Source organism: Rhinoderma darwinii, chromosome 1 (genome assembly GCF_050947455.1).
Source record: "Rhinoderma darwinii isolate aRhiDar2 chromosome 1, aRhiDar2.hap1, whole genome shotgun sequence".
Taxonomy (NCBI): domain Eukaryota; kingdom Metazoa; phylum Chordata; class Amphibia; order Anura; family Rhinodermatidae; genus Rhinoderma; species Rhinoderma darwinii.
The window spans coordinates 654,707,037-654,724,351 of NC_134687.1; the positions used below are offsets into that span (position 1 = coordinate 654,707,037).

General features: G+C 41.8%; 2 protein-coding genes across 2 annotated transcripts in view; one reads left to right on the forward strand and one right to left on the reverse strand.

The window, feature by feature from the left end:
• The window catches only part of LOC142665136 (oocyte zinc finger protein XlCOF29-like), a 31,742-nt gene extending 15,525 nt beyond the window's left edge, over positions 1 to 16,217 (reverse strand). Inside the window, exon 1 of the mRNA XM_075844694.1 lies at positions 15,835 to 16,217. The gene's annotated coding sequence lies outside the window, so the exon portion shown is untranslated. The remainder of the gene's footprint in view (positions 1 to 15,834) is intronic.
• LOC142663902 (uncharacterized) overlaps positions 1 to 17,315 on the forward strand; it is a 435,929-nt gene that overhangs the window by 101,173 nt on the left and 317,441 nt on the right. The gene's annotated exons all lie outside the window — the stretch shown is intronic.

The following is a 17,315-nucleotide window of genomic DNA, read 5'->3' on the forward strand; positions in this document are numbered from 1 at the left end:
GGGACATTATACTGTATGGGGGCAATATACTGTATGGGGGCAATATACTGTATGGGGGCATTATACTGTATGGGGGCATTATACTGTATGGGGGCATTATACTGTATGGGGACATTATACTGTATGGGGACATTATACTGTATGGGGGCATTATACTGTAAGGGGGCATTATACTGTATGGGGACATTATACTGTATGGGGGTATTATACTGTATGGGGACATTATACTGTATGGGGGCATTATACTGTATGGGGACATTATACTGTATGGGGGCATTATACTGTATGGGGCATTATACTGTATGGGGACATTATACTGTATGGCGCATTATACTGTATGGCGCATTATACTGTATGGGGGCATTATACTGTATGGGGACATTATACTGTATGGGGGCATTATACTGTATGGGGACATTATACTGTATGGGGACATTATACTGTATGGGGACATTATACTGTATGGGGCATTATACTGTATGGGGGCATTATACTGTATGGGGACATTATACTGTATGGGGGCATTATACTGTATGGGGCATTATACTGTATGGGAGCATTATACTGTATGGGGCATTATACTGTATGGGGACATTATACTGTATGGGGGCATTATACTGTATGGGGACATTATACTGTATGGGGCATTATACTGTATGGGGGCATTATACTGTATGGGGGCATTATACTGTATGGGGACATTATACTGTATGGGGGCATTATACTGTATGGGGGCATTATACTGTATGGGGGCATTATACTGTATGGGGGCAATATACTGTATGGGGGCAATATACTGTATGGGGACATTATACTGTATGGGGGTATTATACTGTATGGGGGCATTATACTGTATGGGGGCATTATACTGTATGGGGGCAATATACTGTATGGGGACATTATACTGTATGGGGACATTATACTGTATGGGGGCATTATACTGTATGGGGGCATTATACTGTATGGGGACATTATACTGTATGGGGGTATTATACTGTATGGGGACATTATACTGTATGGGGGCATTATACTGTATGGGGACATTATACTGTATGGGGACATTATACTGTATGGGGGCATTATACTGTATGGGGCATTATACTGTATGGGGACATTATACTGTATGGCGCATTATACTGTATGGGGGCATTATACTGTATGGGGGCATTATACTGTATGGGGGCATTATACTGTATGGGGACATTATACTGTATGGGGACATTATACTGTATGGGGACATTATACTGTATGGGGACATTATACTGTATGGGGCATTATACTGTATGGGGGCATTATACTGTATGGGGACATTATACTGTATGGGGGCATTATACTGTATGGGACATTATACTGTATGGGAGCATTATACTGTATGGGGCATTATACTGTATGGGGACATTATACTGTATGGGGGCATTATACTGTATGGGGACATTATACTGTATGGGGCATTATACTGTATGGAGGCATTATACTGTATGGGGGCATTATACTGTATGGGGACATTATACTGTATGGGGGCATTATACTGTATGGGGGCATTATACTGTATGGGGGCATTATACTGTATGGGGGCATTATACTGTATGGGACATTATACTGTATGGGGCATTATACTGTATGGGGCATTATACTGTATGGGGGCATTATACTGTATGGGGACATTATACTGTATGGGGACATTATACTGTATGGGGCATTATACTGTATGGGGGCATTATACTGTATGGGGACATTATACTGTATGGGGCATTATACTGTATGGGGCATTATACTGTATGGGGGCATTATACTGTATGGGGACATTATACTGTATGGGGACATTATACTGTATGGGGCATTATACTGTATGGGGACATTATACTGTATGGGGGTATTATACTGTATGGAGCATTATACTGTATGGCGCATTATACTGTATGGGGGCATTATACTGTATGGGGACATTATACTGTATGGGGCATTATACTGTATGGGGGCATTACACTGTATGGGGACATTATACTGTATGGGGACATTATACTGTATGGGGACATTATACTGTATGGGGCATTATACTGTATGGGGGCATTATACTGTATGGGGCATTATACTGTATGGGGACATTATACTGTATGGGGCATTATACTGTATGGGACATTATACTGTATGGGGACATTATACTGTATGGGGGCATTATACTGTATGGGACATTATACTGTATGGGGGCATTATACTGTATGGGGACATTATACTGTATGGGGGCAGCTATGGGGGCATTATACTGTATGGGGATATTATACTGTATGGGGCATTATACTGTATGGGGGCATTATACTGTATGGGGTATTATACTGTATGGGGGCATTATACTGTATGGGGGCATTATACTGTATGGGGGCATTATACTGTATGGGGTATTACACTGTATGGGGGCATTATACTGTATGGGGGCATTATACTGTATGGGGGCATTATACTGTAGGGGGCATTATACTGTATGGAGGCATTATACTGTATGGGGGAACATTATACTGTATGGGACATTATACTGTATGGGGACATTATACTGTATGGGGGCATTATACTGTATGGGGGCATTATACTGTATGGGGACATTATACTGTATGGGGGCATTATACTGTATGGGGGCATTATACTGCATGGGGACATTATACTGTATGGGGGCATTATACTGTATGGGGACATTATACTGTATGGGACATTATACTGTATGGGGGCATTATACTGTATGGGGGCATTATACTGTATGGGGCATTATACTGTATGGGGGCATTATACTGTATGGGGACATTATACTGTATGGGGACATTATACTGTATGGGGGCAATATACTGTATGGGACATTATACTGTATGGGGACATTATACTGTATGGGGACATTATACTGTATGGGGACATTATACTGTATGGGGGCATTATACTGTATGGGGGCATTATACTGTATGGGGGCATTATACTGTATGGGGCATTATACTGTATGGGGGCATTATACTGTATGGGGGCATTATACTGTATGGGGCATTATACTGTATGGGGCATTATACTGTATGGGGACATTATACTGTATGGGGACATTATACTGTATGGGGGCAATATACTGTATGGGACATTATACTGTATGGGGACATTATACTGTATGGGGACATTATACTGTATGGGGGCATTATACTGTATGGTGCATTATACTGTATGGGGCATTATACTGTATGGGGGCATTATACTGTATGGGGACATTATACTGTATGGGGGCATTATACTGTATGGGACATTATACTGTTGTATGGAGGCATTATACTGTATGGGGGCATTATACTGTTGTATGGGGGCATTATACTGTATGGGGACATTATACTGTATGGGGGTATTATACTGTATGGAGCATTATACTGTATGGCGCATTATACTGTATGGGGGCATTATACTGTATGGGGACATTATACTGTATGGGGCATTATACTGTATGGGGGCATTACACTGTATGGGGACATTACACTGTATGGGGACATTATACTGTATGGGGACATTATACTGTATGGGGCATTATACTGTATGGGGGCATTATACTGTATGGGGACATTATACTTTATGGGGGCATTATACTGTATGGGGCATTATACTGTATGGGAGCATTATACTGTATGGGGCATTATACTGTATGGGGACATTATACTGTATGGGGGCATTATACTGTAAGGGGACATTATACTGTATGGGGGCATTATACTGTATGGGGGCATTATACTGTATGGGGGCATTATACTGTATGGGGACATTATACTGTATGGGGGCATTATACTGTATGGGGGCATTATACTGTATGGGGGCATTATACTGTATGGGGGCATTATACTGTATGGGACATTATACTGTATGGGGCATTATACTGTATGGGGCATTATACTGTATGGGGGCATTATACTGTATGGGGACATTATACTGTATGGGGACATTATACTGTATGGGGACATTATACTGTATGGGGCATTATACTGTATGGGGCATTATACTGTATGGGGGCATTATACTGTATGGGGACATTATACTGTATGGGGACATTATACTGTATGGGGCATTATACTGTATGGGGACATTATACTGTATGGGGGTATTATACTGTATGGGGACATTATACTGTATGGGGACATTATACTGTATGGGGGTATTATACTGTATGGGGGCATTATACTGTATGGGGACATTATACTGTATGGGGGCATTATACTGTATGGGACATTATACTGTATGGGGACATTATACTGTATGGGGACATTATACTGTATGGGACATTATACTGTATGGGGACATTATACTGTATGGGAGCATTATACTGTATGGGGCATTATACTGTATGGGGACATTATACTGTATGGGGGGCATTATACTGTATGGGGACATTATACTGTATGGGACATTATACTGTATGGGGACATTATACTGTATGGGGATATTATACTGTATGGGACATTATACTGTATGGGGATATTATACTGTATGGGACATTATACGGTATGGGGGCATTATACTGTATGGGGGCATTATACTGTATGGTGGCATTATACTGTATGGTGGCATTATACTGTATGGGGGCATTATACTGTATGGTGGCATTATACTGTATGGGGGCATTATACTGTATGGGACATTATACGGTATGGGGGCATTATACTGTATGGGGCATTATACTGTATGGGGACATTATACTGTATGGGGGCATTATACTGTATGGGAGCATTATACTGTATGGGGGCATTATACTGTATGGGGACATTATACTGTATGGGGGCATTATACTGTATGGGACATTATACGGTATGGGGGCATTATACTGTATGGGGCATTATACTGTATGGGGACATTATACTGTATGGGGACATTATACTGTATGGGACATTATACTGTATGGGGACATTATACTGTATGGGAGCATTATACTGTATGGGGCATTATACTGTATGGGGACATTATACTGTATGGGGGGCATTATACTGTATGGGGACATTATACTGTATGGGACATTATACTGTATGGGGGCATTATACTGTATGGGAGCATTATACTGTATGGGGCATTATACTGTATGGGGACATTATACTGTATGGGGGGCATTATACTGTATGGGGACATTATACTGTATGGGACATTATACTGTATGGGGACATTATACTGTATGGGGATATTATACTGTATGGGACATTATACTGTATGGGGATATTATACTGTATGGGACATTATACGGTATGGGGGCATTATACTGTATGGGGGCATTATACTGTATGGTGGCATTATACTGTATGGGGGCATTATACTGTATGGTGGCATTATACTGTATGGGGGCATTATACTGTATGGGACATTATACGGTATGGGGGCATTATACTGTATGGGGCATTATACTGTATGGGGACATTATACTGTATGGGGGCATTATACTGTATGGGAGCATTATACTGTATGGGGGCATTATACTGTATGGGGACATTATACTGTATGGGGGCATTATACTGTATGGGACATTATACGGTATGGGGGCATTATACTGTATGGGGCATTATACTGTATGGGGACATTATACTGTATGGGGGCATTATACTGTATGGGGGCATTATACTGTATGGGGCATTATACTGTATGGGGACATTATACTGTATGGCGCATTATACTGTATGGGGCATTATACTGTATGGGGACATTATACTGTATGGGGCATTATACTGTATGGGGACATTATACTGTATGGGGACATTATACTGTATGGGGGCATTATACTGTATGGGGGCATTATACTGTATGGGGGCATTATACTGTATGGGGCATTATACTGTATGGGAGCATTATACTGTATGGGGCATTATACTGTATGGGGACATTATACTGTATGGGGCATTATACTGTATGGGGGCATTATACTGTATGGGGGCATTATACTGTATGGGGGCATTATACTGTATGGGGGCATTATACTGTATGGGACATTATACTGTATGGGGCATTATACTGTATGGGGGCATTATACTGTATGGGGACATTATACTGTATGGGGACATTATACTGTATGGGGCATTATACTGTATGGGGGCATTATACTGTATGGGGACATTATACTGTATGGGGCATTATACTGTATGGGGCATTATACTGTATGGGGGCATTATACTGTATGGGGGCATTATACTGTATGGGGACATTATACTGTATGGGGCATTATACTGTATGGGGACATTATACTGTATGGGGGTATTACACTGTATGGAGCATTATACTGTATGGCGCATTATACTGTATGGGGGCATTATACTGTATGGGGACATTATACTGTATGGGGCATTATACTGTATGGGGGCATTACACTGTATGGGGACATTATACTGTATGGGGACATTATACTGTATGGGGACATTATACTGTATGGGGGCATTATACTGTATGGGAGCATTATACTGTATGGGGGCATTATACTGTATGGGGGCATTATACTGTATGGGGCATTATACTGTATGGGGGCATTATACTGTATGGGGACATTATACTGTATGGGGCATTATACTGTTGTATGGGGACATTATACTGTATGGGGACATTATACTGTATGGAGGCATTATACTGTATGGGGGCACTATACTGTATGGGGGCATTATACTGTATGGGGGCATTATACTGTATAGGGGCATTATACTGTATGGGGACATTATACTGTATGGGGCATTATACTGTAAGGGGGCATTATACTGTATGGGGACATTATACTGTATGGGGACATTATACTGTATAGGACATTATACTGTATGGGGGCATTATACTGTATGGGGACATTATACTGTATGGAGGCATTATACTGTATGGGGCATTATACTGTATGGGGGCATTATACTGTATAGGACATTATACTATATGGGGACATTATACTGTATGGGGCATTATACTGTATCGGGACATTATACTGTATGGGGCATTATACTGTATGGGGCATTATACTGTATGGGGACATTATACTGTATGGGGACATTATACTGTATGGGGGCATTATACTGTATGGGGGCATTATACTGTATGGGGGCAATATACTGTATGGGGGCAATATACTGTATGGGGACATTATACTGTATGGGGGCATTATACTGTATGGGGGCATTATACTGTATGGGGGCAATATACTGTATGGGGGCAATATACTGTATGGGGGCAATATACTGTATGGGGACATTATACTGTATGGGGACATTATACTGTATGGGGGCAATATACTGTATGGGGGCAATATACTGTATGGGGGCATTATACTGTATGGGGGCATTATACTGTATGGGGGAATTATACTGTATGGGGGCAATATACTGTATGGGGGCAATATACTGTATGGGGACATTATACTGTATGGGGACATTATACTGTATGGGGGCATTATACTGTATGGGGGCATTATACTGTATGGGGGCATTATACTGTATGGGGGTATTATACTGTATGGGGACATTATACTGTATGGGGGCATTATACTGTATGGGGACATTATACTGTATGGGGACATTATACTGTATGGGGCATTATACTGTATGGGGACATTATACTGTATGGCGCATTATACTGTATGGGGGCATTATACTGTATGGGGACATTATACTGTATGGGGCATTATACTGTATGGGGACATTATACTGTATGGGGGCATTATACTGTATGGGGGCATTATACTGTATGGGGCATTATACTGTATGGGAGCATTATACTGTATGGGGCATTATACTGTATGGGGACATTATACTGTATGGGGCATTATACTGTATGGGGGCATTATACTGTATGGGGACATTATACTGTATGGGGGCATTATACTGTATGGGGGCATTATACTGTATGGGGGCATTATACTGTATGGGGGCATTATACTGTATGGGACATTATACTGTATGGGGCATTATACTGTATGGGGGCATTATACTGTATGGGGGCATTATACTGTATGGGACATTATACTGTATGGGGCATTATACTGTATGGGGCATTATACTGTATGGGGGCATTATACTGTATGGGGCATTATACTGTATGGGGGCATTATACTGTATGGGGACATTATACTGTATGGGGACATTATACTGTATGGGGCATTATACTGTATGGGGACATTATACTGTATAGGGGTATTATACTGTATGGAGCATTATACTGTATGGCGCATTATACTGTATGGGGGCATTATACTGTATGGGGACATTATACTGTATGGGGCATTACACTGTATGGGGGATTACACTGTATGGGGACATTATACTGTATGGGGACATTATACTGTATGGGGACATTATACTGTATGGGGACATTATACTGTATGGGGGCATTATACTGTATGGGGCATTATACTGTATGGGGGCATTATACTGTATGGGACATTATACTGTATGGGGGCATTATACTGTAAGGGGACATTATACTGTATGGGGCATTATACTGTATGGGGGCATTATACTGTATGGGACATTATACTGTATGGGGCATTATACTGTATGGGGCATTATACTGTATGGGGGCATTATACTGTATGGGGACATTATACTGTATGGGGACATTATACTGTATGGGGACATTATACTGTATGGGGACATTATACTGTATGGGGCATTATACTGTATGGGGACATTATACTGTATAGGGGTATTATACTGTATGGAGCATTATACTGTATGGCGCATTATACTGTATGGGGGCATTATACTGTATGGGGACATTATACTGTATGGGGCATTACACTGTATGGGGGCATTACACTGTATGGGGACATTATACTGTATGGGGACATTATACTGTATGGGGACATTATACTGTATGGGGACATTATACTGTATGGGGCATTATACTGTATGGGGGCATTATACTGTATGGGACATTATACTGTATGGGGGCATTATACTGTAAGGGGACATTATACTGTATGGGGCATTATACTGTATGGGGGCATTATACTGTATGGGGGCATTATACTGTATGGGACATTATACTGTATGGGGCATTATACTGTATGGGGCATTATACTGTATGGGGGCATTATACTGTATGGGGACATTATACTGTATGGGGACATTATACTGTATGGGGCATTATACTGTATGGGGGCATTATACTGTATGGGGACATTATACTGTATGGGGCATTATACTGTATGGGGCATTATACTGTATGGGGGCATTATACTGTATGGGGACATTATACTGTATGGGGACATTATACTGTATGGGGCATTATACTGTATGGGGACATTATACTGTATGGGGGTATTATACTGTATGGAGCATTATACTGTATGGGGACATTATACTGTATGGGGACATTATACTGTATGGGGGTATTATACTGTATGGGGGCATTATACTGTATGGGGACATTATACTGTATGGGGGCATTATACTGTATGGGGCATTATACTGTATGGGGACATTATACTGTATGGGGACATTATACTGTATGGGACATTATACTGTATGGGAGCATTATACTGTATGGGGCATTATACTGTATGGGGACATTATACTGTATGGGGGGCATTATACTGTATGGGGGGCATTATACTGTATGGGGACATTATACTGTATGGGACATTATACTGTATGGGGACATTATACTGTATGGGGATATTATACTGTATGGGACATTATACTGTATGGGGATATTATACTGTATGGGACATTATACGGTATGGGGGCATTATACTGTATGGGGGCATTATACTGTATGGTGGCATTATACTGTATGGGGGCATTATACTGTATGGGACATTATACGGTATGGGGGCATTATACTGTATGGGGCATTATACTGTATGGGGACATTATACTGTATGGGGGCATTATACTGTATGGGAGCATTATACTGTATGGGGGCATTATACTGTATGGAGACATTATACTGTATGGGGCATTATACTGTATGGGGGCATTATACTGTATGGGGGCATTATACGGTATGGGGGCATTATACTGTATGGGGCATTATACTGTATGGGGACATTATACTGTATGGGGGCATTATACTGTATGGGGGCATTATACTGTATGGGGCATTATACTGTATGGGGCATTATACTGTATGGGGACATTATACTGTATGGGGCATTATACTGTATGGGGGCATTATACTGTATGGGGACATTATACTGTATGGTGGCATTATACTGTATGGGGCATTATACTGTATGGGGCATTATACTGTATGGGGGCATTATACTGTATGGGGGCATTATACTGTATGGGACATTATACTGTATGGGGCATTATACTGTATGGGGGCATTATACTGTATGGGGGCATTATACTGTATGGGACATTATACTGTATGGGGCATTATACTGTATGGGGCATTATACTGTATGGGGGCATTATACTGTATGGGGCATTATACTGTATGGGGACATTATACTGTATGGGGACATTATACTGTATGGGGCATTATACTGTATGGGGACATTATACTGTATAGGGGTATTATACTGTATGGAGCATTATACTGTATGGCGCATTATACTGTATGGGGGCATTATACTGTATGGGGACATTATACTGTATGGGGCATTACACTGTATGGGGGATTACACTGTATGGGGACATTATACTGTATGGGGACATTATACTGTATGGGGACATTATACTGTATGGGGACATTATACTGTATGGGGGCATTATACTGTATGGGGCATTATACTGTATGGGGGCATTATACTGTATGGGACATTATACTGTATGGGGGCATTATACTGTAAGGGGACATTATACTGTATGGGGCATTATACTGTATGGGGGCATTATACTGTATGGGACATTATACTGTATGGGGCATTATACTGTATGGGGCATTATACTGTATGGGGGCATTATACTGTATGGGGACATTATACTGTATGGGGACATTATACTGTATGGGGACATTATACTGTATGGGGGCATTATACTGTATGGGGACATTATACTGTATGGGGCATTATACTGTATGGGGCATTATACTGTATGGGGGCATTATACTGTATGGGGGCATTATACTGTATGGGGACATTATACTGTATGGGGGCATTATACTGTATGGGGACATTATACTGTATGGGGACATTATACTGTATGCGGGCATTATACTGTATGGGGACATTATACTGTATGGGGCATTATACTGTATGGGGGTATTATACGGTATGGGGGCATTATACTGTATGGGGCATTATACTGTATGGGGACATTATACTGTATGGGGGCATTATACTGTATGGGAGCATTATACTGTATGGGGGCATTATACTGTATGGGGGCATTATACTGTATGGGGGCATTATACTGTATGGGGGCATTATACTGTATGGGGACATTATACTGTATGGTGGCATTATACTGTATGGTGGCATTATACTGTATGGGGCATTATACTGTATGGGGCATTATACTGTATGGGGGCATTATACTGTATGGGGGCATTATACGGTATGGGGGCATTATACTGTATGGGGGCATTATACTGTATGGGGCATTATACTGTATGGGGACATTATACTGTATGGGGACATTATACTGTATGGTGGCATTATACTGTATGGTGGCATTATACTGTATGGGGCATTATACTGTATGGGGGCATTATACTGTATGGGGACATTATACTGTATGGTGGCATTATACTGTATGGTGGCATTATACTGTATGGGGCATTATACTGTATGGGGCATTATACTGTATGGGGGCATTATACTGTATGGGGGCATTATACGGTATGGGGGCATTATACTGTATGGGGCATTATACTGTATGGGGACATTATACTGTATGGGGGCATTATACTGTATGGGAGCATTATACTGTATGGGGGCATTATACTGTATGGGGGCATTATACTGTATGGGGCATTATACTGTATGGGGACATTATACTGTATGGGGCATTATACTGTATGGGGGCATTATACTGTATGGGGACATTATACTGTATGGTGGCATTATACTGTATGGGGCATTATACTGTATGGGGCATTATACTGTATGGGGACATTATACTGTATGGGGACATTATACTGTAAGGGGCATTATACGGTATGGGGACATTATACTGTAAGGGGCATTATACGGTATGGGGCATTATACTGTATGGGGGCATTATACTGTATGGGGACATTATACTGTATGGGGGCATTATACTGTATGGGGGCATTATACTCTATGGGGGCATTATACTGTATGGGGACATTATACTGTATGGGGCATTATACTGTATGGGGGCATTATACTGTATGGGGACATTATACTGTATGGGGACATTATACTGTATGGGGCATTATACTGTATGGGGACATTATACTGTATGGGGGTATTATACTGTATGGAGCATTATACTGTATGGGGACATTATACTGTATGGGGACATTATACTGTATGGGGGTATTATACTGTATGGGGGCATTATACTGTATGGGGACATTATACTGTATGGGGGCATTATACTGTATGGGGCATTATACTGTATGGGGACATTATACTGTATGGGGACATTATACTGTATGGGACATTATACTGTATGGGGACATTATACTGTATGGGAGCATTATACTGTATGGGGCATTATACTGTATGGGGACATTATACTGTATGGGGGGCATTATACTGTATGGGGACATTATACTGTATGGGACATTATACTGTATGGGGACATTATACTGTATGGGGGCATTATACTGTATGGGGCATTATACTGTATGGGGGCATTATACTGTATGGGGGCATTATACTGTATGGGGGCATTATACTGTATGGGAGCATTATACTGTATGGTGGCATTATACTGTATGGGGGCATTATACTGTATGGGACATTATACGGTATGGGGGCATTATACTGTATGGGGCATTATACTGTATGGGGACATTATACTGTATGGGGGCATTATACTGTATGGGAGCATTATACTGTATGGGCGCATTATACTGTATGGGGGCATTATACTGTATGGGGACATTATACTGTATGGGGGCATTATACTGTATGGGACATTATACTGTATGGGGACATTATACTGTATGGGGGCATTATACTGTATGGGGACATTATACTGTATGGGGCATTATACTGTATGGGGGCATTATACTGTATGGGGACATTATACTGTATGGGGGCATTATACTGTATGGGGACATTATACTGTATGGGGACATTATACTGTATGGGGGCATTATACTGTATGGGGACATTATACTGTATGGGGGCATTATACTGTATGGGGGTATTATACGGTATGGGGGCATTATACGGTATGGGGCATTATACTGTATGGGGACATTATACTGTATGGGGGCATTATACTGTATGGGAGCATTATACTGTATGGGGCATTATACTGTATGGGGCATTATACTGTATGGAGGCATTATACTGTATGGGGACATTATACTGTATGGGGTATTATACTGTATGGGGGCATTATACTGTATGGGGGCATTATACTGTATGGGGGCATTATACTGTATGGGGACATTATACTGTATGGTGGCATTATACTGTATGGTGGCATTATACTGTATGGGGGCATTATACTGTATGGGGCATTATACTGTATGGGGACATTATACTGTATGGGGGCATTATACTGTATGGGGGCATTATACTGTATGGGGCATTATACTGTATGGGGGCATTATACTGTATGGGGGCATTATACTGTATGGGGACATTATACTGTATGGTGGCATTATACTGTATGGGACATTATACTGTATGGGGGCATTATACTGTATGGGAGCATTATACTGTATGGGAGCATTATACTGTATAGGGGCATTATACTGTATGGGAGCATTATACTGTATGGGAGCATTATACTGTATGGGGGCATTATACTGTATGGGGGCATTATACTGTATGGGGGCATTATACTGTATGGGGCATTATACTGTATGGGGGCATTATACTGTATGGTGGCATTATACTGTATGGGGCATTATACTGTATGGGGACATTATACTGTATGGGGATATTATACTGTATGGAGGCATTATACTGTATAGGGGCATTATACTGTATGGGGATATTATACTGTATGGAGGCATTATACTGTATAGGGGCATTATACTGTATGGGGGCATTATACTGTATGGGGATATTATACTGTATGGAGGCATTATACTGTATAGGGGCATTATACTGTATGGGGGCATTATACTGTATGGGGACATTATACTGTATGGGGATATTATACTGTATGGGGCATTATACTGTATGGGACATTATACTGTATGGGGGCATTATACTGTATGGGGACATTATACTGTATGGGGACATTATACTGTATGGGGGTATTATACTGTATGGGGGCATTACACTGTATGGGGCATTACACTGTATGGGGGCATTATACTGTATGGGGGCATTATACTGTATGGGGGCATTATACTGTATGGGGACATTATACTGTATGGGGACATTATACTGTATGGGGGCATTATACTGTATGGGGGCAGCTATGGGGGGCATTATACTGTATGGGGGCATTATACTTTATGGGGACATTATACTGTATGGGGACATTATACTGTATGGGGACATTATACTGTATGGGGGCATTATACTGTATGGGGGCAGCTATGGGGGGCATTATACTGTATGGGGCATTATACTGTATGGGAGCATTATGCTGTATGGGGACATTATACTGTATGGGGACATTATACTGTATGGGGCATTATACTGTATGGGGCATTATACTGTATGGGGCATTATACTGTATGGGGGCATTATACTGTATGGGGGCATTATACTGTATGGGGGCAATATACTGTATGGGGACATTATATTGTATGGGGGCATTATACTGTATGGGGGCATTATACTGTATGGGGGCATTATACTGTATGGGGGGCATTATACTGGATGGGGACATTATACTGTATGGGGACATTATACTGTATGGGACATTATACTGTATAGGGGCATTATACTGTATGGGGTCATTATACTGTATGGAGCATTATACTGTATGGGGACATTATACTGTATGGGGACATTATACTGTATGGGGACATTATACTGTATGGGGCATTATACTGTATGGGAGCATTATACTGTATGGGGGACATTATACTGTATGGGGCATTATACTGTATGGGGGCATTATACTGTATGGAGCATTATACTGTATGGAGCATTATACTGTATGGGGCATTATACTGTATGGGGGCATTATACTGTATGGAGCATTATACTGTATGGGGCATTATACTGTATGGGGGCATTATACTGTATGGGGACATTATACTGTATGGGGACATTATACTGTATGGGGACATTATACTGTATGGGGCATTATACTGTATGGGAGCATTATACTGTATGGGGACATTATACTGTATGGGGACATTATACTGTATGGGGGCATTATACTGTATGGGGACATTATACTGTATGGGAGCATTATACTGTATGGGGGACATTATACTGTATGGGGCATTATACTGTATGGGGGCATTATACTGTATGGGGGCATTATACTGTATGGGGGCATTATACTGTATGGGGGACATTATACTGTATGGGGCATTATACTGTATGGGGGCATTATACTGTATGGGGGCATTATACTGTATGGGGGCATTATACTGTATGGGGGCAGCTATGGGGGGCATTATGTGTGGGCTGAATCGGGTGTGTATTGGCGGAGATTGGACTGGATTAGAGGTGTGGCTTACACGCGCCGCATTGCTTGTCCGTCTTTTACGCTACTTGAAAGTTGGGAGGTCGTGAACCTAAAATTATGTCATTACAAAACACGACTCGTCCCACAAAACACCCGACCACTACAAAGACCAGAAATAACAACTTACCCCAAAGAGGCCGGCACTGAAGGGGTTAAATCCCTGCTAGGCGTCTAGTGGGCGGGGTCACTCAATGATTGACAGCACTCTGTATACACACTTATACAGGAGTGACTGATAACAGAGAGAACACCCGACCAGCGCTGCTCTCTACCTCATACACGGCAATAGCTGAAGGACCTGTGATGACGTCACCACCACATGACTGGAGGCAGGAGGGGCGGAGCCTATCAGTGGAGGAGAAGAGGATGAAGGACTTGTGATATCAAAATCACGTGAGCGCTGCATCAGGGGGCGGAGCTAAGAAGTGCAGAGAAATGGTGAAGGACCTGTGATGATGATCACGTGAAATGAGGGGTAATGAGGATCATGTGACCAGTGCAGGAGTGATCGCTGCTAAACCGGGCGAAATATAATGGGTTGTGGCTAAAGGAGCTGTGACCAAGGAGCTGAGCTGTGATGACGTCATCACCATGTGACCAATGCAGAAGGGGCGGAGCTGATCAGTAGGGAGAAGACGTGGGGGATGAAGATGTTGATCACGTGACATGACGGGCGGGTCTACGTGAGGGGGCGGGGCTACTGTGCTGTGTGGAGAAGTGATTATCACGTGATGTTATAGCCCATAATAACAGCCTGGACATGCTGGGAGTTGTAGTTCTGTCCTCTCTTATACCTCCTCCATGTAATGTCCTCTGAAATCCCATAATAACAGTCTGGACATGCTGGGAGTTGTAGTCCTTTCCTCTTATACTCCTCCCTGTAATGTCCTCTGATATCCCATAATAACAGTCTGGACATGCTGGGAGTTGTAGTCCTTTCCTCTTATACTCCTCCCTGTAATGTTCTCTGATATCACATAATAACAGTCTGGACATGCTGGGAGTTGTAGTCCTCTCCTCTTATACCTCCTCCCTGTAATGTCCTCTGATATCACATAATAACAGCCTGGACATGCTGGGAGTTGTAGTTCTCTCTTATTCCTCCTCCCTGTAATGTCCTCTGAAATACCATAATAACAGTCTGGACCTGCTGGTAGTTGTAGTTCTCTCCTCTTATACCTCCTCCCTGTAATGTCCTCTGATATCACATAATGCCAGCCTGGATATGCTGGGAGTTGTAGTTCTCTCCTCTTATACCTCCTCCCTGTAATGTCCTCTGATATCACATAATAACAGCCTGGACATGCTGGGAGTTGTAGTTCTCTCTTATACCTCCTCCCTGTAATGTCCTCTGATATCCCATAATAACAGCCTGGACATGCTGGGAGTTGTAGTTCTCTCCTCTTATACCTCCTCCCTGTAATGTCCTCTGATATCACATAATGCCAGCCTGGATATGCTGGGAGTTGTAGTTCTCTCCTCTTATATCTCCTCCCTGTAATGTCCTCTGATATCACATAACAGTCTGGACATGCTAGGAGTTGTAGTTCTCTCCTCTTATACCTCCTCCCTGTAATGTCCTCTGATATCCCATAATAACAGTCTAGA